At 50.7% G+C, this 23,309-nt stretch overlaps 1 protein-coding gene across 2 annotated transcripts in view; it reads right to left on the minus strand.

The window, feature by feature from the left end:
• CCND3 (cyclin D3) overlaps nucleotides 1-23,302 on the minus strand; it is an 86,090-nt gene extending 62,788 nt beyond the window's left edge. The window contains exon 1 of one of the 2 annotated variants that reach the window (XM_006105245.3): nucleotides 23,150-23,302. The gene's annotated coding sequence lies outside the window, so the exon portion shown is untranslated. The remainder of the gene's footprint in view (nucleotides 1-23,149) is intronic. The other variant, XM_023746307.1, reaches the window with a different exon arrangement.
• Nucleotides 23,303-23,309: the final 7 nt, after the last annotated feature.

Consider the following 23,309-nt stretch of genomic DNA (forward strand, 5'->3'; position numbering starts at 1 on the left):
CTGGGACCCTTCAGTCCGCAGGCCGACACTCTATCCACTGAGCCAAACCGGTTAGGGCATGAGCAAGTATGAATTTTATAAAAAAAATTTTATTTTTTAAATTATATTTTATTGATTTTTTACAGAGAGGAAGGAAGAGAGATAGACAGTTAGAAACATCGATGAGAGAGAAACATCGATCAGCTGCCTCCTGCACACTCCCCACTGGGGATGTGCCCGCAACAAAGGTACATGCCCTTGGCCAGAATCGAACCTGGGACCCTTGAGTCCATAGGCCGATGCTCTATCTACTGAGCCAAACCAGTTAGGGCTGAATTTTATAATTTTTTAAAATCTTATTTTAAAAGGCTGAATGAATCAGAGAATGAATGAATGCATGACTTTTTTTCCAACCCTGGCTCTTTGCCTGTGTCTGACCCAACATGCAGGAGATTCTTGGCCGTCGCTCTGTCCTCCTCCGTTTCACTGTGTGGATTAGGGCCTCAGAAGGACCCTGTGCACAGAGGTGCCTGGTCCAGGCCGCCATCCACAGTGCCCTCACCAGATCTGGACACCTGTGTGGTGGTGAGGGGCTGGAGCAAGAATCCCTGGCTCTAGTCAAGGTGGTCATGGTGCCCTGCCCTCACCGCTACCTCCCCCCGACAACCCTCCCAACTCTACCCATTCACCTCGAGACCACTCAGCTCTTCAGGAAGCACCTCCTCAACCCCAACCTTCCCTACCCTCCCTTGCCCTGGAATGCCCACAGCACAGAGAGCCTGTACCCCAAGACTCAAACTTGCTGCCTCTGTTCTCACTGTTTCCCCTCACTCATTTATTGGACCAACACTTACTGAGAGAATATAGCAGTATATGCAGTGATGGGCACTACTGGAGAAACAAGGACTGGGCAAAGGCATCAGGCACAGAACAGTCATTCTTCCGAGGGGCTAAATCAGTGGTTCTCAACCTGCCTAATGCCGCGACCCTTTAATACAGTTCCTCATGTTGTGGTGACCCCCAATTTCATTGTTACAAATTGAACATAATTAAAGCATAATGATTAATCACAAAAACAATATGTAATTATATATGTGTTTTCCGATGGTCTTAGGCGACCCCTGTGAAAGGGTCGTTCGACCCCAAAGGGGTCGCGACCCACAGGTTGAGAACCGCTGGGCTAAATGAATGAAAGAAGGATGGAAGGCAACTAAGACACAGTGTAGGAAGGGCGATGAGCTACACCACACAGAATATACTACCCGGAGGACATGCTACCCAGGAGGCAGGATATGTCAGGGGGGACAACCAAGTGGATTTAAACTTGAAGAATGGCCAAGTTTGGACAAAGAGGGTGGGTGGGAGGAGGATAAAGGGCACCCCAGGAAGGGGGGCAGTGTGAGGAAAGTGATGGAAGCAGGAACACCCCAGGGAGCAGGCCCTCTTGTTGCCAGGAATGGGGCTGTAAAGGTTGATTGTGGCTCAACCTTTATAACCCCATGAGCTTAGAAAGGGGTGGAGAGGTGGGTTGAGCCCAGATGCTAGGAGAACCAGAGCACCACGATAAGTCGAATTTGATGTTATAGGCCCCGGGCAGCCCCTCACGCCTCTGAGCAGTGTTGCCGGAGAAAGGCACAGTAGTCCCGGCGGGCGCCCATGGAGGTCTGGGGTGGGCAGCCAGCAGCAGGAGCGCGGAAGAGGCGCAGAGGCGACATTGCAAACTTTGTTCGGAGTGTGTCCTTAAAGGAAGAAGGTCACACACACTGAGTGCTGGCCATGAGCAAGTCACTCTTCTACCGACTTAAATCCTGAACACGTCTATCACAGTGAGCTGATAGGGCGCTGTGATCCACAAAACAACTTGCCCACGGTCACCTTGCTAGTAAGCAGGCCAAGAGACGTGAATCCAACCGCCAGGGCGCCCTCTCCCCTTCCCACTTTCTTCTAGAGCAGAGGTTCTCAACCTGTGGGTCACGACCCCTTTGGCGGTCGAACGACCCTTTCACAGGGGTCGCCCAAGACCATCCTGCATATCAGATATTTACATTACGATTCATAACAGTAGCAACATGACAGTTATGAAGTAGCAACGAAAATAACTTTATGGTTGGGTCACAACATGAGGAACTGTATTTAAAGGGCCAGAAGGTTGAGAACCACTGCTCTAGAGCATCTTTTACATTCGCCAGCACCTGGCACCATGTTGGTTCGGCACACAGCAGAACGCGTGAACGAAGAAGTGAATGAGCAAACGACTGGATCCAGGCTGGCGAAAAGCCGCTCGGCACGGACGCAGGGTGGAGTGGAGAAGGGTTGTAAGGGTAAATGGAAAATAAAACAAACAATCGTCTCTGTCACCACTTCCTCTGGGCTGGGTCACGGTTTTTAACGGTGTGCAGCAGGCACATATACAGTCTGGCACACGCACATCCACACCAAGAGCTATTTATTTACTTCCTTTGTCAGGGGTAAATACAGATCAGGTCAAAACAGGCTCCCCACAACCGCCAGGGGGTCTTCCCCAGGTGTCGATGCAGCACTGGGCCCAGAGAAGTCACAGGTGGCCGCCTGCTTGTGTCGCCCACCTCCCTTGATGCATGTGTACATCTGGTTCACCCGGGAGCCCTCATGTGCAGTGGGGAAGTAGGAGAGGGGGGAGGGTGGCAGGACGAGGCTTCTTCTCCCCTTCTCCAGTGTGGGTAGAGCAGCAAAACTCACCCACCACCCAAGAGAGTTAACCAGTGATATGGCCTGGGTGCTGGCCCAGGAGTTGGCACAGTCAATCCTCAGATTGCTAAATATTTCTGGGAGGACTGGGGCAAGGGGTGCCTCTGGGAAGCAGGTAAACAGCAACCCCTGTGGCGGGCCATGGATCCTCATTCTCTGTGGACTCGCTGGGGGAAGTGCAAGGCCAAGAGGGACCCAGGGAGGAGCCTGAGAAACCAAAGGCCCCACAAAGGAAGTGTCCCCACACAGATTTCCACTTTCCACACCACCCCCCTTCCTGGAGCAAAGAGATGCAGTTGGTGAGTTGGGGCTGTGGGTAGTGGGAGGAGGGATCCCACCACTGGAGCCCTGGAGGGACAGCCCGGGTTAGAGGGGCAGTGAGACGGGACATGTCCCCTAGGCGCAGATGAGAAGTCACAAAACTCACCAACTGAGAAAAAGCAGATTCCACACCCAGTACATGAGAGAGAAGTGAAACCGCAGCTCCCAAGCGCGCTCCACCCCCTCCCTGCTGGCACCCCCACTCCCCTGCTACCCCAGCCCACACTGAGCCTGGCCACCCCAAGATGGCGGGCATCCCGCCTGCTACCCCAGCCCACACTGAGCCTGGCCACCCCAAGATGGCGGGCATCCCGTTCAAGGTGCGGGCCTGCCACGTGCTCTCATGGACTCCCTTTGGGCCTTCTGAGCTCTGAGCCACAAGGCTGGCTCTCTCAGAGCTGCGATGGCCGGGTGTGCCCTCTATGGGGAGCAGGCAAAACCCAGGGCTTACAAGCTCCGTGAGGTAAGGGACTGTGCCCGTCTTGTTTTTTTCTTTCGCCCACACTGAACACATCTATAACAGGCACTCAAAACACAGACACTGGGTGGATGGGTGGATGAATGGAATGATGGATGAATGAATGAATGAGCTAGTGAGCGAGCACTGGACCCGGAAGACTGCCTTCAGCACCTAGCCACCTGAAGATTCACATCGCCAGAGGAAAACCATTTCCCTCTGCTCCCTTTCAGTCCCTGAGACGCCCTGAGAGCTCTGGGGTCTCCACCTGCCGCTCACCCTCTCAGCGTCTCCACCTCTTGATGCCGCAGATGATTACATTTGATCCTCTCAACCGCCTCGCTGAAGTGTGTCTGCCTCTCCCCGCTCTGAGAACAGCAGGGCCTCCCAAAGGGGTGCATATGGTGCTCTTCAGTGAACCTCACCCTGACCGTACAGTGCTCCTGGGACAAGGGCTCCGGAAGGCACTCCAAGGGGCTCTGGTCGTGGCGAGGGAGAATCAAACCCTCCACCTCTGACCAGAGATGGGGCATTAGCCAAGGGGGTGCCAGCCCCTCTGCCCTGGGCCTCCCCCAGAGAGAAGTCTATTTAAGAAGACGTCTCTTCGCCTGGTCAGTGTGGCTCAGCGGTTGAGTGTCGACCTATGAACCAGGAGGTCACCATTCGATTCCCGGTCAGGGCACATGCCTGGGGTTCCGGCTTGATCCCCAGTAGGGGGTTTGCAGAAGGCAGCCAATCAGTGATTTTCATCATTAATATTTCTCTCTCTCCCTCTCCCTTCCTCTCTTTATTTAAAAATAAAGACTTTTTTTTTTAAAAAAAGATGACTTTACTTCTTGGAGGTTCCACATACAAAAGCCATCCTCACCCATGTGGCATGGCTCTCATGGTCCTTTCCCATCTAGATTCTGTGGCAAAGATTGCTCATTGCCCCCAGAATCCACTCCCCTTCATACTAGAAACTCCAGTATGTGTGATCCCCAAACTCCCTTGCAGCTAAGTGTGACATGTGACCAACTTCCGGCCAACAGGGTAAGTGGCCTGGCGATCCTCAGACCACATCCTGGAAAGGAAGAGCAGTGCCTCCTCCTCCCTTTCTCCTTTCCCACTGGCAGGGTCACGGGTCCAGGAGACGTGGTGCTGTCCTCAGCTTCTCAGCATCCGAAGGCACAGAGGAGCCACACCGTGGGGAGCGGGCCCTCCACACCGTTCAAGGGGAAAGATCCACCACCCCAGACTTGTAAGGTGAGAAATTTTCCATTTTGTTTGGGGCTCTGTTACAGCAAGTCCAACCCTCCCCCAAAGGCCTATCACAGACCATCTCTTCTTTTTTAACTTTTAAAAAAAAAATCCTCACCCAAGGATGTGTTTTTATTCTGGGGGGGGGGGGAAGGGGGGAGGGGGGCATCAGTGTGATAGAGTAACATCAATTGCTTGCCTTTTTTATGCACCCCAACCGGGGATCGAGCCTGCAACCTTTTGGTGTACGGGACGATGCTCTAACCAACTGTGCCGCCGGGCCAGGGCTATCACAGTCCATTCTTTGGTGCCAAGATGCCAACAGGTAAAAGGTGTGTGAGTTAGGCCTTGTTCCTCCCCCGTCCGTCAGCCCCCTCCCTGTCAGCTAACTCCATCAGGTCGGCTTTCCCAAGTGTCAGGAGGGCCTGCCAGGTGGGTAAGATGCCTCCCACCCCCACCCCAGCTACGGCAGAACTGAGGGAGGAGGTGAAGTCTCCCTCCCTCCCAGCACACAATTGATTCTTCCCTCAAATTGACCATTTCTCCAACGATTTATCTCCCCTGTGAGAAAGGTTCTCCCAGGCTCAGGGAACTGCTGCACCTTGTCAGGCCGACCCCACCCTACGGGGAAGGCAGTGAGGAGGGGCAGACAATGCATGGGCTTCGGTCGGAGCCCTAGTGTCTTCACACTTAGTAGCCGTGTGTGAACTCTCTTAGCCTCTCCAAGCCTCAGTTCCCTCCTTTTAAAATGAGGATAATAATTGTTTACAGGTCTGTGGAGAAAATTCAAGATTCTACACTTGTAAAGTCCCCAGCAGCGTGCCTGGCACACAATAGGCGCTCACTAAACCGTGGCTGCTATTACTGTGGAGATGTGTGGGAATACTGAGGACACAGCTGGGGGAGAGCCCTGAGTGAGCTCCCAGGGGAGGGTGCTGGGAAGGGGGTGGCAGGGGGAGCTGGGGAGAAGGGGAAGAGAGAGGCCGAGCTGGAGGTGATATGAGGGAGAGGAGAGGGCTCAGCGATGCCCACATTGGGCAAGAGGGTGGAGGGCACTGCTGTGGTCTCTATCAGCTGCCTCCAGCTCACACAATTCCTGTGCCACCTCACGTTGTCCCCGCCCGGCACTTCTGCTGGGGTTGGCCACCCTCACCGCCGCCACCATTGTTGCTGCACTGTCAGCTGCTGCTTCTTTCCTCATCTTCCTTCCTGCCCCTGATAGGGCCGCAGATGGGGACGGGAAGCAGCTGCCTTGCCCAGCAACCTCTCTCCTGCAGGCTGGAGCTGCCGGGGGTGGTGTTAAGAGCCCAGGCTCTGCAGACAGACAGGCTCCATCCCCCACTCTAGCTCTTGAGAGCCGTGACCTCAGGAAGTTATGCGGTTTGTCTAATCCTTCAATTTCCTCATCCACACAATAGGGATAATAGGGCTACTGAGAGGAAGGAATGAGATCATGCATGATGAGCACCTAGCACAGTGTCCGGCAAGTGTCCGATAAATGTCAGCTATCACCAGGGCTGGCCTCCCGGGCGTGCGGCCTGTGTAGTCACACAGAACCCGTGCCCAGAAGGGCCCCGCTTGGTTTAATGCTCTGTTGTCACCACCCTGAAATTCTTAATAACTTTTGGACAAAGGGCTCTGCACATTATGAGTCGGTCCTGGCCATTATTAGCATGCATTTGCTGGGTCTGCTCTGCTGGGGGAGTGGGGGGTGGGGGTCAGAGAGGAGATGCCCAGCAGGCTGCTGGAGATGTGGGACATCAGAGGACCATGGGGACCTCAAGGGAGTCATTTAAGTACAGTAATGCCAGGTTGCCAGCAGTCAGGGACTGAGAGGGCAGTGAGGCCCCTCCATACACACCCTTCACTGGACAATGGGGATGTGTGGGGCTGCTCTCCCCACAGGCAGCCAGGCTGGTGGGCAGACTCGGGAGCGCACCACTACCTTCCTCTCTCAGCCATCCTCCTACCGCGTCGTACATCAGAGCAAACACCCACGCACCTCCCCCTGGATTTGATCCTCTGTGTGCCCTGGACACGGGCCATGGACGAGGTCGGAGTACAGGAGTTATGTCCAGAGTCCCTAGAGCTTTGGGAGGTAGTGGTAGCACGCGGTGGGAGCCAGTGCTGCACCAAAGCCCCTCAATGCCCAGGTCTAGCTGAGTCCCACTGTTCAGGTTGGAACTAGAATGGGGGTGACAGAGAAGAAGGGGTGGCCCAAGAGCTTGGCCCAGTCCCAGGAGGTAGACAATATCTGCTCCTTCTATCTTCTTTTCAGTCCCAGGTTAGCATGTCTAGAAAGGAGTCTAGGGTGTGTGGAACAGTGACCTGAACCCTCAGGAGACATGGAGCCTTGCAGGGGTTCCTTAGAGCTGGGGGTACCCCTAGGCACTACGATGAGGAATGACTTTCATACCGGCCAGAAGCCACCTCGGGTGTTACACATCTTGTACCTGCTGTCTGTCTCCCCTGCTGGACCGCAAGTTCCCAGAGGCCAGGGCCCACCCGCAGTGAGGCCCGACCAGGTGTTTGCAGACCCGGCCATCAGGACCACGGCACACTCTCCGCCCCGTCCACCCCACGCTGCCCGAGGTCCTGCCTCAGCTTCCCCAGACCTGCCACCACAGCCCAGCCCTCTCCTGTTCCTGGGCCTCCCTGGAGTAGCCCACGTGTGAGTGTGAGGGTGGCCCAGTCTGACAGGTGGAGCCCAGCCCTGGATGAGGCCTCTCCATCCGCCTCCGGCCACCTGTCCTGAAGACTCACTCCCTTCCAGACAGCTGGAGAGCGGCCCCAGAGCCTCTGGCTGAGGAAGGGGGTGGGTGTGGGAAGGTTCTCAGGGAGCTAAGCCAAGGCCCAGCGGAGGCCCTTCTAGCTCATGGGGATGCTGAGTGTGCACGGATGGGGGTGGGGCAGGGGAAGGCGCTTGGGGGTGGGATCAGAGAATGGAATGTGGAGTTCATTCTCCTGGGGGCACAGCTGTTTATTTTGATCTCCCCTGTCAGCTGCTGCATATTCCTTATCTTGGGGCTCAATCCAGACTCCACCTCCTTCTCTGTTGCTGGGCTGGGGAAGGCAGATACTGGATACAATCCTGCTCCCTGCTCTCACCACCTTAGTTACCCGCTGCTGAAAGGGACAAGAAGAAAGCAGGCCCCTCACAGAAATGCCTGCCCACACTTCAGACGCACCCTGTGCCCACCCACGGGTAACGAGGTCTTCAAAGTGAGTCATCTAATGTCAAGACCCACCCTCAACCGCCATGATAACCTGAGCTGGTCACCCCAAGAGTTGCCTGCATTTCAGTTTTATTGGTGCCACAGGACTTAAAGGGCCGGCACATAATCCTGGCTTATTGGGAACTCGGGACACAGACAGCCGCCACCTCCCAGGCCACACCAGGTTCTCTTCTAGGTGGTCACACAGTATACTTAGCACTTACTGTCTCCAGTGAGATGCTATGGAAATGATAAGATGATTTCCTATTCACTTATGGAAATACAACTCATGACTGGTTTTGCATTTTTCATGTTTTTGCAGAACCGAACATGTAGAAAAAGGGGAAAAAGGTAGAAAAAAATTCACCCATAGTTTCACTGCCCCCTAAAACAACCACTGATAATATTTTTGGTATGTTTTCTTCCAGTCTTTTCTCTATTTGTGTGTGTGTGTGTGTGTGTGTGTGTGTGTGTGTGAATATATAGTTGTAAATACATTGTACGTATAATTTTGTATTCTAATTTTTTCCTTAATGTTACCATAGAAATAATTTTTGTGACATCACATTTTTTGCAGCTGACATTCTTAATAGCTATCTAATATTTCATTTGATATAGAGTTAATCCTTGAACAACATGGGTCCATTTATATTTATACGCAGATATTTTTCAATAAATACTGTACATGTATTTTCTCTTCCTTACGATTTTCTTAATAACGTTTTCTTTTCTCTAGCTTCCCTTGTTGTAAGGATATAGTACATAATGCTTGTAACATAAAAATGTGTGTCAACTGACTGTTCGTCATTGGTAAGGCTTCTGGTCAGCAGTAGGCTATTAGTAGTTTACGTTTTGGGGGAGTCAAAAGTTGTACATGGGTTTTTGACTGTGTGAGGGGTCAGTGCTCGGAACCCCTGTGTTGTTCAAGAGTCAACTGTACTATACTTTGCCTGACCATGCTCTACTGTGAGGCATTTCAGTTGTTCCAAGTTTTTGTCACTGTACATAACACTTTGATGAAAATCATTGGACAAAGTCTTTTCTGCATTCAGAATTATTTAAAGTAGGATTGAGCCTGGAAAGTAGCATTACCAAGGCAGAGGGTCGGGATGTTTTAGAGGCATTTGATTTTGATGCCTACAGGCAACCTGATTTCTGAACAGAGAATTCACCACACGACAAAGCCACCAGCAGGGCCACTGAGACCCACTCTGGTGTAAGGACACCATTCACTGGTAGGTAGCCTTTTGTGTGCCTACGTTATGGCTCCTACCTTTTGAAGACTATTCTCTTTTCAATGCTGAGCACCAATTCCCTTTCCAATGACACTGCTACTTCCTTTCAGGGATTCCCTCTCCTCTAGTGCAAATCCAGGAGCCAGCCTGTCTGACCTGCATTATAAAAACTGGAGAGGCCGGTCCCTCCATTCCTATCATGCCTGGCCAGATACGGGCAGCGGGTCAGCTACTGTCATCTCCTCATCTCCTACAGGTCCCTCTGCCCAGCCCTCGAGCACTTTGTTAGTTTCCGCCCATTTCCAAACCTGGTTTCGTAGCCTTTCTGGTGAGTCTATGAGCTCCCAACCTTCTTCCAATAAATTCCCTGGACAATCCATTCTGTTGCTAGAGAAGACTGAAACCTCTCCAATTCAGTGTTTTCCAAATTGCAAGTCAGAACACTCTACTGGGTCATGAAGCTCATCATGACCACCATTTTTAAAAAAAGAAACAACACGATAAAAAAAGAAAATATCAAAGTACATCATCTGGACTAAGGGTAAGCTCTGTTTAGTGAAACTTGTTTTTTATCTATACTAGAGGCCCGATGCACGATATTCATGTAAGAGGCTCGGCCCTCGCAGCCCTGGCCAGCCCTCACAGCCCCTTGCAGCCTTGGCTGCCTTGGCCGGCCCTCACAGCCCTGGCTTCGTCCGGAAGGTTGTCCGGACAGTTGTCTGGAAGGATGTCCGGACAGTCGTCCACTGTTTGGTCTAATTAGCATATTAGCTCTTCAATATATAGGATACACACACACACACACACACATACACACCTATATATATAAAAGCCTAAATGACTGTTACGACCGAACAACCAGAACAACCGGTCACTATCATGCACATTGACCACCAGGTGACAGACGCTCAATGCAGGAGTTGCCCCCTGGTGATCAGTGTGCTCCCATAGCCAACCTCCCCTGGCTGGCCAACCTCCTGCAGTTCCTCCCTCCCCCTACCCCCTACCCCCCCGGCCGGCAGGCCCCGATTCTGTGCCTGGCCCAGCGACTGTCGCCTCCTCTCCCAACCCCGCCAGGGCCTTCTGGCCCTGGGCTGGGCTGGGGAACCGGGGGTGGGTGGCAGAGAACGTGGCCCCTTTCCCAGGGGGGCCGAGGGCTGGCTCCTTCCTCAGGGCTGGTGGTCAACCTCCTGCAGCCCCTCCCCCCAGCCGGCAAACCTCCTGTGGTCCCTCCCCTGGCCAGCAGGCCCCGGTGGTGGCGGTAGTGGCAATGAGGAAAGGAGGAGAGGGGGAGGCGGGGAACTGCATGGCGGTGGGGCACCGAGGGCGGCATTGGCACTTGGCACTTGGCATCCGTTCCTTCCACACCCGGCCCTGCAACCATCGCCTCCTCTCCCGACCCTGCCAGGGCCTTTGGGCCCTGGTCGACCCTGATCACCAGCCAGGCCTAGGGATCCCATCCGTGCATGAATTTCATGCATCGGGCCTCTGGTGTGTGTGTGTGTGTGTGTGTATAAAATGGGTTAAAATAAAATAACATTTCTAGTTTGGAAAAACAGCCCTAATTGAACTTGAGTTACTTGGGAATAAAGAGCAGATAATCTCTGATCCCTCCTAGATGTTTTTCATATTTCTGCCCAAATCTTTAGCATCTAGAAAAATGTAATTCCTTGCCAAGAGAACAGTATATTTCAAGGTCCACCCACTATTTTCTCCTCATTCACAGTTTGACATCTCCTCCTATCCTTTATTTAATGATACTTAATGATAACGGGTATCTTTTCCTCCTGGTCTTTGAATTCCTGTTAATGGCGCCAATATTCTACCAGCTACGCAGGCTGAAATATCCTGGGGTCGTAATTCTTGATTACCGGCATTCATTCATTTACTGAGCACCCACTGTCGCCCAGTAGGAGAGAAGACATGCAAGCAGCCAACTACAACATGTGGCCACATACTTCATCTATGAAGAATGCATGGTGCCTAACAGAGGGAGGGAAGAGCAATTTCACAGAGCAGATGCTTCTTCATACCTTCCTACCAAATCATTACTAAGTTCTGTTGCTTTCTACCTTCAAAATATTTTGCCAAATCACCCCTCATTTCCATTTCTACTGGTATCACCCTAGTTTCGGTCCTTTTTATAGTTGTGTAGACAGTGGTTCCCAACGTGGGGCACACGCCCCACAGGGGGGCAGTTTGATTTTTAAGGGAGGCAATTTAAGTATTGAGTTAACAGTGAATTTTTTGCATTTCTTATGGTTCTAGTGGCCTCATATACAGTATATAAACATATATTGTGACATATTTATGCATTTGAGTTCTCTATTATATGTTTTGAAACTTTATTTGCTATTTTTTCATATCACTTCATATTATTTTTTTTTAACAATTTCTTAGTGATTTCTTCCTCAGTACTTCAAATGTCCTTGGTTCTTTTATTTTTCTCTTTCATGGATGCCATGTTCTTTGGAAGCTTGTTTAGACCAAGTTAATGGCCTTTTAGGCTTCCTCCACATGAATAGGAGTTCACTTTTTGAATAATAAGAAGTATATGTCATGGGGGGGGGAGCATTTTAGAGATGCTTAGGTGGGGCATGGCCAAAAAAGATTGGGAACCACTGGTGTAGATGCTCTAGCGGTGGTCGGCAAACTCATTAGTCAATAGAGCCAATATCAACAGTACAACAATTGAAATTTCTTTTGAGAGCCAAATTTTTTAAACTTAAACTATATAGGTAGGTACATTGTTATTAACTTAATTAGGGTACTCCTAAGGCTTAGGAAGAGCCACACTCAAGGGGCCAAAGAGCCGCATGTGGCTCACGAGCCGCAGTTTGCGGACCACGGCTCTAGCCAATTCTATTTTTCTACTAATGCTCTAGAAATCATCTTAAAACAGTTCTCATGTCACTTCCTTTCTCCAAAGCCTTCAATGGCTCCCCATTACCTACTAAATAAAGTCCAAGCTCCCCAATCCAATACTGTTGATTCAGCTTCTTCACCATCGTCCAACAATTTCTTTCCAGCTAAATGTCCCTCTAGGCCACTACCCTCTAAAACAGTTGGCAAGGTTCTTCCTTCCCAACTGCATATCTGTCTTCATATACATCGACTAAAACAACACACCAGGACAGACTGGAGGAGAAGCAGAACTGGTAATCCAGCTGTCTCCCGTTAAGCCACACATTAAAGAGATTTGCAAAAATGTAAAACAAGGCTACACTTCTCATTAATTTCTTTCACTTTGGGACATATCGTTATAACTTTATAAAGAATATGATCATCTGAAAAAAACACGATGCTATGTTAACAGGAAATGAGTTTCTTCTTGTTACTTTAAAGGAATTAACCAATATTTTTTAAACTTCTCATTTTAAAATTTTTAATAGAAATTAAATGTCAACAGCTACAACCTGCAAAGCAAAAGCTCTCTGGGATCCTCAATAATAACATTTTTAAGGATGTAACGTGTTTCTGAGACCATTAAGTTTGATGACTACTGCCTTAGATTGAACACATTGGTTTAAGCAGACTCAGGGGCTCTGACACGCACCCACCCTCTCAACATTTTCACCTTGAATCATGTCTTACATTCCGGCGCCAGTGTGCTGCTGGAGTTTTTAAAGCATTAAAGAAACAAGAAGTGCCCTGACCGGTTTGGCTCAGTAGATGGAGCGTCGGCCTGCGGACTGAAAGGTCCCAGGTTCGATTCCGGCTAAGGGCATGTGCCTTGGTTGTGGGCACATCCCCAGTGGGGGTGTGCGGGAGGCAGCTGATCGATGTTTCTCTCTCATCGATGTTTACGGCTTTCTATCCTTCTCCCTTCCTCTCTGTGAAAAATCAATAAAATATATTTTTTAAAAAAAGAAAGAAAAAAAAGAAACAAGAAGTGGTCACATTAAGAACAATTATTGTTACAGAAACAATAATGATTTTAGAAAAAGCCGCTAATTATTTTAGAAAGAATCAGTCATAATAAAGAATAAGTTGGCCTAATGATTGCCATAGAAATAAGAATAGAAAATAATGATTTCTACAGTATGGCTTTTCAGTAAAAAACTCACATATTCAGAAAAGTAAAAACATACCAAAGCAACCACCATTTAAAACTGAATTTCTCATCAAGCCCACGCCTCCTGTTTTCTCACAGGGTACCTCTGAGAAAGAAATTCCTGGTTAACCCACCCAAAAGCAACTGCTCCTTCCTCCAGATTCCCACAGCACTGTCACTCCGCCCTTTCTTGTGGCTCAGGGAGCCCATAAGCAAGTACTTACTGAATTCCTAAATGTGCACATTAACTACCACGAATTCAAGGGTATCTACCGGAGAAGACAGCAGCCAACCACAGAAACCTACGTATTGTTTATACACTGTGGTCCCTTACCCCAAGCTCAACATAATTTAGTTCCACCAAAGACTCAGCCATGTGTTCCAATGAGATCTGGCTATGCTAGAGATGCTGAGGGACAGGAGAGAATGCACAGAGTAGGTGCACTGTGTTTTAGGAGCAGCTTAAAGGTACTTTAATGGTAACCTTTATGTGTTTTGCTTTTACACTGACTTTGAACCCTACAGTATAAAATGTGGCTCTACTGTACAAGACTGGACGATCCTGAGACCTACAGGTATTATTGGAGGGAAATGCCAGGTGGGTGAGCCCAGGAGCCCTGGACATATGCAATCCCATCTTCTGGACAGAGTATGTGACATCCACCCCGGGCCAGGGCTACTGCCCATTGCTGGGTGGAGTATCCTGAAGATCAAGGTTGCAGTTCTAGCATGAGGACCCAGCTTAACCACCAACTCCAGAGGTGTTTCCCCTCAGCCACTGCCCGGGTGCCACACCCTGCCAAAGCCTGAGTCTGGGGAGCGAAAGGAAAGGAACATGCGTGTTGGAGGGGGAGCTGGACGAAGAGCTTGTTTTCACCATCACTGCCGTTGGGGCGGCTGTGGTCGGGCTGATTCATCCAGGGCTCCTCAGATGGGTTAGGGCCCCAGCCCCACCTAGCAGAGCTCACATCGCCACCACCCACTCCCGTTTCCTGGGTCCTGTGGGACACCTGACCTGCCGGCAGGGGCAGGGCTGGGCCGTCCTTGCTCCTTCCCTTCCATCTTGCTTTGCTTAGTGGACAACCCTGAAGCTCTGGCCAGGAGCACAGAGGGACGGGCGAGGCTCTGGGCTTGCCTGGGGGACCTGACCCACCACATCTCACCTCCACACAGACATGCGGGTCATACACCAGTGATGGCGAGCCTTTTGAGCTCGGCGTGTCAGCATTTTGAGAAACCCTAACTTAACTCTGGTGCCGTGTCACATATAGAAATTTTTTGATATTTGCAACCATAGTAAAACAAAGACTTATATTTTTGATATTTATCTTATATATTTAAATGCCATTTAACAAAGAAAAATCAACCAAAAAAATGAGTTCACGTGTCGCCTCTGACACGCGTGTCATAGGTTCGCCATCACTGTCATACACAGACCCACCATCACACACAGAGGCCTCCCAGCCTGCTCTACCTATCCTGACGTGGTCTTAAAACTTGTCGTCTCACACTCCCCCTGGTGGGTGGACACACACACGCGTGCACAGACACACGCAGACACCATGTGCATGAAAAGGCAGGTCAGAGTTCATTCAGCCACCAGGCTCTCCAGGCTGGCTAGCTGTTAAGTTCCTTAACCTTTGGGCCTCAGTTCTTCATCTGTAAACTAAGGAAACCACATGGGATTCTTATGAGGAATAAGTGAGGAATGAGTTAATAAATGTCATATTTATTATAAACTCACTTCTTTACAAATGGCGTACAGTACATATAGGCACTCACGACAGGCCCTGGCATGGGGAAGTATTGTGCGAAGATACGCTATTATTATCCCCAACATCTTCCCTGCCATGGGCCAGGAAGAAATGAGGATTAGAGAAATCCACATCATCGATTCCTACAACGCATACCAAAAAGGACTCCCAGAAACTGTGTCAGAGGGAAGGCCTGGAAGGAGCCGGGAGAAGCAAGACTTTCTGAGGACCACCCAGGAGGCACCAAGCTCACGCCTAGCGGTCGTACGGGGAGGTTTGGGTTAGAACTCAAGAGGCTGGGCCCGAGCAGGGAAAGACTCCGTTTCCTTGGAGACCAAGAGACCTGAAAGTAAAACAGCCCGGCCTTCGAGGTGGAAGTCAAGTCCATTCCAAGAACAGATGGAGGCTGCCCCAAGGACCAGCAGGCACTAGCTGACTGGAAGGAAAAAAGACGGGGCCAGGGAGGCTCGGCCTGTGCTCAGCCACCCAGGCCATCCGAGAGTCTGTAACCCCAAGATCCTCTCCCACTGTGATGAGAATAGACTCCACATCTGAACACTCTCCCAGCTTGTGGTTCTGTAACAGATACTGCTCAGGGAGAAGGGAAGGGCCTGGAAGGAAAGGAAAAAGCAGCCTTGACTCTCAGGGGCCTCGTGTTGGGAGGGACAGCCCTCCTCTCCTCCATAATCCAAGGACGGCTTGCAATGTCCACTTGCCAGAGAGGAATTAAACGCGCCCCCCCCCCCCGGGTCTTACTCAGAGCGGATTCTCACCAGAGCACCCAGCAGAGTGAGCTGAATAAGTGGGAGCTTAGGAAAGGGTCTATGAAGAAGGGACAGATGCTTCCATGGGGACAGGCAGCCCGGGGGCCCTCTGTGTCCCATCCTCCCTCTCCTCCCCTGGCCAGTCCTCTCCTCCTCCCTCTGCCTCCAACACCTCCAGCTGGGGCCCAAGCTGGAGCTGCATCTGTCTGAGGCCCTGCTTCGGCTTCCTTTCCCAGAACTCGGGGGGCCCCAGGGAGGGGGCAGAAGGACCGGCCTGGAGGGAAGAGAAGGGAGAACCGGAGGGAGGGTAAGCTGGAGCAGACAACGCTGGGGCCAGAACTGGGAGTTTCTGGGACGGCCCCAACTTCAAGCATTCTGTCCAATTATCTGACCACAGGCCAGAACTTGTGGGCTGATTTTTATTTTAGGAAAAAGGGTGAAATGAAGTCATGGGTGGGATGGCGAGGAAAGAACACAGAGCTGTCTCTTGGTTTGGGGGTAGCCCCGTCCACCCCAAGGAGCTCAGGCTAGGAGGTGACGATGATACGATGATGACCGAGGCCATCACTTCTAAGGGCTTATGACCTCCTTGGCACGCAGCAGGCTGTGTGTGTTGTCTCGTGAGCCGAGTGCAGCATGAGGGTTCTGAAGCCTTGGCCTCTGACTCCGTGAAACCATTCTGTGCCTCATTTTCCTTGTCTATAAAGGTATAATAGTGCCTCCTGCCCAGCCGGTGTGGATCAGTGGTTGAACATCGACCCATAAACCAGGAGGTCGCCAGTTCGCTTCTAGGTCAGGGCACATGCCCAGGTTGCGGGCTCGATCTCAGTGTGGGGCATGCAGGAGGCAGCTGATCAATGATACTCTATCATCACTGATGTTTCTCTCTCTCTCTCCCCCTCTCCCTTCCTCTCTGAAATCAATCAAAATATCTATATATATAAAAACCTAATATGCAAAATGTCCCCTGGGGAGTTCGACCAACCAGGAGTTCGATGGCTTACTATGACGTGCACTGACCACCAGGGGTGGTGCGGAAGGAAGGAAGGCCTTGGCCAGCAGTCAGCAGCCACTAGGGACCCTATCAGTGCACGAATTTTGTGCACGGGGCCTCTAGTATATATATATTTTAAATAGTGCCTCTCTCATAGACCTGTTTTGAGGACACAAAAAGCTCACACTTGTCATGGGAGTATGCAATGAACATTAGCTATTGTTGAATATGACTCACCCATAAATAGGAATGAAATCTTGCCATTTGCAACAGTATGGATGGATCTAGAGGGTATTGTGCTAAATAACAGAGAAAGACAATATATCATATGACTCACTTATATGTAGAATCTAAAAAACAAAATAATACAGAAACAAGCTTATAGATACAGAGAACAAATTGATGGTTGCCAATTGGAAAGGGGGTGTGGGGTGAGTGAAAAAGGGAAAGGAATTAAGATGTACAAACTACCAGATATGAAAAACAGTCACTGGGATGTAAAGTACAGCACAGGGAATATAGTCAATAATACTGTAATAGCTACATATGGTGTCAGATGGATACTAAACTTACCAGGGTGATAGTCTAACTTATCTGTAAGTTATATAAATGTCTAATCTCTATGTTATACACTTGAAACTAATATAATATTGTATATCAACTGTAGTTGAAAAATAAAATATAATCATTATAATTGTTAATCCTTATAATAACCCAGTGAGGTAAGGGCTATATTATGCCCACTTTAAAGATGAGAAACTTGCCCTAACTGGTTTGGCTCAGTGGATAGAGCATCAGCCTGCAGACTGAAAGGTCCCAGGTTCGATTCCGGTCAAGGGCATGTACCTTGGTTGCGGGCACATCCCCAGTGGGGAGTGTGCAGGAGGCAGCTGGACGATGTTTCTCTCTCATTGATGTTTTTAACTCTCTATCCCTCTCCCTTCCTCTCTGTAAAAAATCAATAGAATATAAAAATAAAAAATAAAGATGAGAAACTCAGGGAAGTAGCTAGGACTCAAATCAGGGTAGTTTCTCTGAGTACAGCCGCCCTTGACCAATTCATGAGCAAAAGCACAGATTAGCGGTTATGTGCACAAACTTTATAGTCAAATGGCCGAGTCAGACTTCCAGCTCAGCCACTGACCAGTTATGTAAATGCAAGCGAGCTGCTTAACCCTCAGTGCTGCTTAACCCTTCATTTGCTCATCTATAAAATGGGTGTCCTGCCTCACAAGGTTGTTGGGGAGAGTACATGAGTCACTACATGCTTGGAACTACTAGTTATGGCCTCTTTCTCTGGCCCTGCCCTCCACGTTGTCCTGTGGCCTCAGGGCTTACAAATGCACTCTATCCCCTGCTCACCCTGGGCTCTGCCTGCTGGGTCCCTGGGGCCCCAGGGGCTCCGTGCCTTCCTAAGGGTCTGGGTAGCAACAAGCAGATCTGAGTCAACAAACAGGCACCAAGCAACACCTCTCCTCCCCCTCCTTCCTACCCCCCCCCCCCCGCCCCCACTTAGGCGTGGCTGTCCAGGGGGAATTTCTACCAGGGTAGGAGAACTGGTCAGACCACTGAGGACAAATAGTTTCAGAGAGGTATGGCTTTTGAGGCCCCTTAAAGGAGATAACACGGGCGTCATGCCTTTGAAGGGTCCGAAAAGCCATGCCACACTAGGTACCCTGCCATGCCCATGAGGGCTGCTGGCCTTGCCTGTTGCACCCACATATGGATTTTTCTGGTTCAAGGGCAAAAGAAGGTCAAGGAGGGGAAAGAGAAAGTGTCGGAGGGAGGGAATCCGTAACCTGGGGAAGAGAGCCTACCCTAAGGGCAGAGGCCTGCCCGGTCTAGCCTGAGCCCAGAGGAGACCTAAGAGGTATTTATGGGTCAAAAGTCTGTGCCTTGGTATGTAGATAGCTGGGGATGGGGTGGCGGAGAGGCCCCACCCAGCCAGATGGCGGTTGAAGGACCAGGTGGCGCTCTTCACCCAGTCCAGCTGCCTCTGGAGCGACACATTGGGCAACAGCCCCACCTGGTGGACGGATGAGATACCAAGGGCCAGGGAGCGTGGAGGAGAGAAGGATGACAGGGAAGGGATGATGCGGGAGGTTTAGAGGTGGAAGGACTTTTAGGGTCTCCTCTGCGGCAGAAGCCCCTCCAAAGCATGTGCTCTAGACTCTCCTACAGGAGGGACTGACTTCTTCGGGACGGAATTAGGCAATTATCTGTTAGAAAGTTCTTATGCTTTTTAGAAATCTGCCTCCTTTGGTTCCCCTACCTGGGGGCTTCCACAGGCAACATTTCCAATATTTGGACACAGCTATACTATCCCTCCTAAGCATTCTCCCCATTGGGCTCGGCCTTCAGAGTGTGACTTCAACCTTTCACCCACTATGTCTTCTTTTTTTCGCTCGGTTGTTGTTCTTTAATATACTAACTGCCAAGGAATTTCTTCCAATTCTGTACCCAAGCCATCCTCTCCCCACACTATCAGCATCGTTTTCAAACACATCTTTGGGTTTCAGCTTCCCTGCTGTTCAGGGAGTGATATGTTGGGGAAGCGGATGCTCTGTGTGGGGGTTAAATGAGACATCGAGAGCCCAGGCTTTGAAATCAGAGGCCACTGCTCACATCAGACCTCTGCCCCTACTAGCTGGGGGACCCTCGGGCCAGTTTCCTAGCCTTTCTGAGCCTGTTTCCCCATCTGTAAATTGGGAGTAGGGGTATTTACAACCTGAAGATGTGGTGAGTGAGATTAGGCAGGCAAAAGATTTCGGACAGCTTCTGGCGCCATCACCCGGCTCCTAGGTGGCCTCCTAACCACAGTCCTCTGAGGAATGCAGGGCTGCAGGGAGTGCTTGGGGAAGAGGAAGGTGAAAGGGCAGAAGGAGAAGAGGAGACTTTCTGGAGTTAGGCAGCCCTTCTCCAGCAGCATGAATCCCAGGCGAAAGCCCCCCCCCCCCCCAAAGGTTACCTCGTTCAGATACCATTTCCAGCCTGTCTCTGGCCACACCCTCCTGCGGAAATGGGGCAGGCCTCGACAGCTCTTTAAAACTCAGACGGTTTAAAAGTTAAATGTCTTTGAGGGCAAGAGAAACACACCAAAATAAACACATCTACCCGCTGGGCATTGAAAGGGAAACTTGGCAGGGGCCCCAGAACTTTCCCCACCCCAGCCCTCCCTAAACTTCCTCTTGTGGTTTCTAAAGAGTACAACCTGTTCTCTCTCCCCAGTCAGAAGTGTGCCTGGCGCAGGGGGCTGGGGCACCCGAAGGTTCCCCTGCACTCGCCTATGAGGAGGAGGAAGGGGGGTATGAGTGGTAGAAGAGCAGCCTGGAGGCCGGCACAGTTCTGAAAGTCCACATTCTCCTTACCTGTTACCATCCCCCAACACACACCTTACCTGTTACCATCCCCCAACACACACTGCTCTCTCAAAGATACATGGGGGTGTAGACTGACTACAGGCAGAGAACATAGCCTCTGGGCGTCCCCAGATCTGTGCAGAGGGCTCTTGTGAGAAACCTAGTTTCAGAAAGGTAATGGGAAAATGACTGGAATCCATGGAACCGCTGTCCTGTGGCCTCATTTTTATAAGGGCCACTGTCCCAGCCAGCCTAGAAGTGTGGGGTCAGATCCACCGAGGCAGCTTTGGGATGCAGCAGCTGTGGGGAGGAGGTGAGCATCCTAAGACTGCTTCCATGCCCTGACCAGTTTGGCTCAGTGGCTAGAGCGTCCGCCTGTGGACTGAAGAGTCCCAGGTTCGATTCTGGTCAAGGGCATGTACCTTGGTTGCAGGCACATCCCCAGTAGGGGGTGTGCAGGAAGCAGCTGATGGATGTTTCTCTCTCATGGATGTTTCTAACTCTCTATCCCTCTCCCTTCCTCTCTGTAAAAAATAAATAAAATATATTTTTTTAAAAAAAAGACTGCTTCCACTCCTTGACCAGCTTCCTTAGTCAGCTACCAAGAAGGGTGTTCCTTCTGGAATCTAGAATGTGAGGGTCTCTGCTATTCTTTCTTTTTTTAAAAATATATATATTTTTTTAAATATATTTTTATTGATTTTTTACAGAGAGGAAGGGACAGGGATAGAGAGCCAGAAACATCGATCAGCTGCCTCCTGCACACTCCCCACTGGGGATATGCCCGCAACCAAGGCACATGCCCTTGACCGGAACCGAACCTGGGACCCTTCAGTCCGCAGGCTGATGCTCTAGCCACTGAGCCAAACCGGTCAGGGCTAAAATATATTTTTTATTGATTTCAGAGAGGAAGGGAGAGGGAGAGAGAGCTAGAAACATCCATGATGAGAGAGAATCATTGATGGGCTGCCTCCTGCATGCCCCCTACTGGGGATCAAGCCCACAACCTGGGCATGTGCCCTTGACTGGAATCGAACCCGGAACTCTTCAGTCCGCAGGCCAACGCTCTATCCACTGAGCCAAACCAGCTAGGGCTCTCTGCTATTCTTAAAGATTCCCAACAAAAGAGATGTCTTGGTTTCCCACCTCCCAGATTCTGGCTCATCACATCCATATTGAGTTATTTCTTACATCAAACCCTGGTCTGTTCCTCTTGGTGACTAAGGCTGAGGGAACACACACACACACACACACACACACACACACACACACACACGGCCATTAGAACAGGATGCAGGATGCCAGCTCTGTGCAGTCACCCCAACCCTACCAACCCTACTCTAGACCTGCTGGGGCTCCCTGTAAAGGTATCAGCACACATGCTCAGCTAAGAGATTACTCTCCTCGGTATCACCCACGGTACAGGGCCATGGAGTCCCTTCTGGACACTCCTAGGCCCCTGGCTCCACACACTCTGTGGTCAGTCAAGGAGGCAGGTTTGCCTACTGGTTAGGAACAGGGCCTTCCCAGTCAAAGGACCTAGGTTTAAATCCCAGCCCTGCCATTTCCTTCTGGGGTCCTCTTTAGGAATATTACTTCTTTCCTCTTTGCCTGAGTCTCCTCCAAGTACTTACCTCATAGGACTGTTTGGAGAATTACATAAGGCGTTACACCTAAGACATTTAGAAGAGTACCTGACAGAGCTATGTAAGTGTGAGCTAGTATTCTGAGCCCTTGGGGGAAGGAAAACAGGAGAGAGAAGGTGTTTGGGACCATGGAGGTCGTGGTCTCAAGGACTGGGCTCAGACTGGGATCCAGCTGGAAGTCTCAGAGATGCTTTTGATTCTAAAGGCCAGGAGGGTGGACGCTCTGACTTGTTTGTCACTAAGTCCTCAACATCCAGCCTAACAGACAGAGTAGGGCCACAGCAGACAAGTGTTGAATGGATTTGGAAATTGTCAGTCATCTCCCAAAGGAGCCTGGGAATTGAAGGAGCAGAAATGCCACGGGAGAGCCGGTTCTCTTCACTCAAAGAGAATTGGGGTGAGGGGCATAAAGCAAGGATTTGTTAAAGGAAACAGTCCTAGAGTCCAGGGCTGAGGAATGGATGCCCCAAGATTGTATGGATTGTCACATCACCCCCAGGTGAACCCTCCCAGCTGTGCGTAGCTAAGAAGCTCTGGGTTTGGGGGGACCAGCCCTCTCCCTGAATTCATCCTGTTTATAACCACCTCTTTTGCACACCTAGATAGGGGGTTAAATCTGGGTCCCCATTATCCCAATGCACAACACCACAATCAGAGTTCAGTACAACTCTAGAATGAATAAGTGCCCCAGAGGCTCTATTTCTTCTCTCAGAACCCATTAGAATGTCCTCTTCTCTCTGAAGCCTTCCCAGCCACCCAGCTTGATGCCTCATCGCTGTAGTTCATGACCCACACTAACTGTAGGTGAGTAACACCCTTGTACTCTCAGCATCCAATACAATCCCAGACACATAGTAGGTGCTCAACCAATGTTTGGAAACGAATACATTAATGTTCCCTTAGAAACACCAACCGCTCTCTTCAGTTATTCCTCTTGACACAGAAGAGGCCGAGGCCGTGGTTTGTGTACCCATCAGACGCTAGAGGATGAGCACTGAGGGTTCTACCTCCCAGTCCTGTCCTCTGGCTTCCTCCCTCAGCCCTGGCTGGCAGGAGGACCCCGAGGCTCTGCCCACACTGGTTCTGCCCTCCTACTCGCCTCCCACCTCTATCTCTGATTATGAAGAACAACAGCCCACTGGGCTTCCAGATCAGCGTGGAAGGGGGCTGTGTGGACAGACAGCGCACTGGGGGGGGGGGGGGTGTTGGTGGGGCTTCTCTGCCCTCCACTAAGAAAGTGAGCCGAGCTCTGGGGGACAACCAGGAGGTGACGAGAGCACGGTGACCTCCTCAACCCACCCACCTCCCACCCCCGGCTCCGGGAGTCCAGCCTGAGCTTGGAGGTCCCAGCAAAGGGGGGGTGCTGAACCCCCCTTATCTTGGCTTCTCCAGCCTTCAAGCCTACCTCCTTGGCAGGTGAGCCCCCCGGAGCATCTATTGTGGACGAAGGCACTCTCCCGCAGCCTCCGGCTTCAGTCTTGGGGAGTTGAGGGGTGGGGTCGCAGCCTTCAGCCGCGGGGAGGGGCGAGAACCACTCGCTCCGGAGCCCAAATAAAATGAGTCTC

Source organism: Myotis lucifugus, unplaced genomic scaffold (assembly GCF_000147115.1).
Source record: "Myotis lucifugus unplaced genomic scaffold, Myoluc2.0 scaffold_653, whole genome shotgun sequence".
NCBI classification, from domain to species: Eukaryota; Metazoa; Chordata; class Mammalia; order Chiroptera; family Vespertilionidae; genus Myotis; species Myotis lucifugus.